Source organism: Orycteropus afer, unplaced genomic scaffold (assembly GCF_000298275.1).
Source record: "Orycteropus afer afer isolate SDZICR_OR568_19922 unplaced genomic scaffold, OryAfe1.0 scaffold00120, whole genome shotgun sequence".
Taxonomy (NCBI): Eukaryota; Metazoa; Chordata; class Mammalia; order Tubulidentata; family Orycteropodidae; genus Orycteropus; species Orycteropus afer.
Genome location: NW_006921707.1, coordinates 4,682,655 through 4,685,410, shown reverse-complemented (window position 1 = coordinate 4,685,410; position 2,756 = coordinate 4,682,655).

Genomic DNA, 2,756 nt, shown 5'->3' with positions numbered 1-2,756 from the left:
TTAGCAGTCGTATCAGAATTGGGATGCTGTAATTTTCCATTGATTTAATCACCGGGCATGGTAGTACTAAGAGATGTCCTAAAGAATCTCCTGTATTCCAGATGTATTCTTCTTTACTTCCATTATGTAATACAAATCCAATTTCCCCTTGGTAATCAGGATCTATCACACCAGACAGTATAGTAATGCTTTGCTTTGTCTTTTGATCCAGAGGCATGAGTAAGTTAAAATGGCACAGTAGGATTCTTAATTTCCAGTTCAATGCAATCAGTATTGTGTCTCCAGGTGGGAGTGTTCCTCCCTTTAGAACTAAGATCTCCAGACCTGCAGAGCATAAGGTAGCAGGGACAGGAAGCAAAACTTTTTGAGTGGGTCACTAGGGGTAATAGTGAATGGTACCACTCCCATTTCCACCCCTTGATTCCTGGACCTATGAATCCTGGTTATTGGATTGGAGAAACAGCACCATATATTGGACCCTGGTTTAGAGTGTATACAGCCTTCTGGAGAACATTGCCCCTACCCTTCAAGGTATTGCCACCTAGCTGGCACTGTAATTGTGTTTCCAGTAGACCATTCCATCATTCTATGAAGCCAGCTGTTTCAGGATGATGGGAAACATGGTAAGACCAGTGAATTCCATGAGCATAGGCCATTGCTGCACTTCATTTGCTATGAAGTGAGTCCCTTGATCTGAAGCAATACTGTGTGGGATACCATGATGGTAGATAAGGCATTCTGTAAGTCCACAGATGGTAGTTTTGGCAGAGCATTACATGCAGGGAGGGGGAATCCATATTCAGAATAGTATCTATTTCAGTAAGAACAAAACACTGTCCTTTCTGTGATGGAAGTGGTCCAATGTAATCAACCTGCTTCCACATTGCTGGTTGATCACCCCAAGGAATGGTTCCGTTTCACACTTAAAGTTGGTCTCTGCTGCTGGCAGATTGGGCACTCAGCAGTGGTGGTAGCAATTGTGATAATTAAGTTTGTGTGTCAACTTGGCTAGGTCTGGTTGAGTGGCTGTGCAGCTGGATGTAGTATTCCCCATGATAAGACTGGTAACCAAATTCCATGGTGGAATCTACTGTGAGCAGCTGTGTAGCTGCCTTTGTGTATGTGGTCTACTTCCCATATATAAGTAGCAGCTTTGGGAATGGTGTCTAGCTTATGACACCTTGAATCCTGCATGTAGCTGTGTCATTGTTCAGCAGCCTGCCATGCTCATGCTAATGCTCATGTAAACCTTGGGGCTTACAATGGACTTGGATTAATGCCTGCTGTGTGATTTGGTAATATCGGGACTGTGCCTTTTTACTTGTCAGCCTTGGGCTAGGCAGCCTCAACAACCAGTACCTGCCTGAGTGAAGAAAAGCCCCTAGCTCCAGTGGGCCAGGAACCAGAGGCAGAGCTGGACCCCATGGGTAAGGGGTCCCTCCCCAAGAGCCTGGCACTTTGAACTCAGACTTAAAGCCTACAAATTGTAAGAATAAAATCCTCTTTGTTAAAACTATCACATTTGTGGTATATTCTCTTCAGAGTGGCACTAGGTAACCAGAACAGATGGTATATATAAAACCCTGAAAGAGAAAAATTTCCAACCAAGAACTACATACTCAACAAAAAAGTTCCTCAAATATGACAGTGAAATTAGGACATTTCCAGATAAGAAGAAATTAAGGGATTTGTTAAAACCAGACCAACCTTACAAGAGATAATAAAGGTACTTCTTTGGACAGAGAACCAACAATTGCAAACAACAACTGACCATTAACACACATGATGACATAACCCAGAAACCAACCCACTTAAGAAAGTTTCCAAAGTAAATAAGCCTACAAGATTGTAAAAAGGGAACCAGAGACATCAATTGGCAATTGAGGACAACTACAAAACAAAAGAGGGAAAAAAATAGTGTAGTTACAGAATTTCTAAATTGTGAGGAGGCAAGATAGAATGGACTGTTCTAAACTCAGAAAAAAAATTATGAATCACATGGTAACCTTAAACAACAATGATAAACTTTAGCATAAGAATAAAAAAAAGGATAAGCAAAAATATTTAGCAAATACTAAAACAATAGCAATTAAGGAAATAACACATTTCATAAACAAAATGAACTCAGCACACAAAATTACATGGAAAAAGGAAAACAGGAACACCACAAAAAACATATAACAAAATGAGAGCAACAAATTTGTACTTGTCGGTAATAATACAGAATGTAAATATATTAAATGCACCACTCAAGAGGCAGATAATTGCAGAATGGTTAAGAAAACAACCCATCAATATGTTGTCTACAAGAGACACACCTCAGAGACAAACAAAAATAGACTAAAAATCAAAGGTTGGAAAAAGATATATCAAGCAAATGGCAATTGTAAGAGAGCAGGAGTGGCAATATTAATTTCTGATCAAATTGACTTTAAGACAAAAACCATGACAAGAGACAAGGAAGGACATTATATAATGATTAAAGGATTGATTGAACAAGAGGACAATAATAAATATCCATGTATCCAATGAAAGAGCCCCCAAGTACATGAACCAAATTCTAACAGACCTGAAAAGACAAATAGAGAACTCCACAGTCATAGTAGGAGACGTTAGTACACAACTTTCTTTTTATTTATTTATTTATCTATTTATTTATTGTGATTTGGGTGAAGATTTATAGAACAAATTCGCTCTCCATACAGCAGTTCACATATACTTTGTCTCATGTCATTGACCACAGTTTACCACAATGC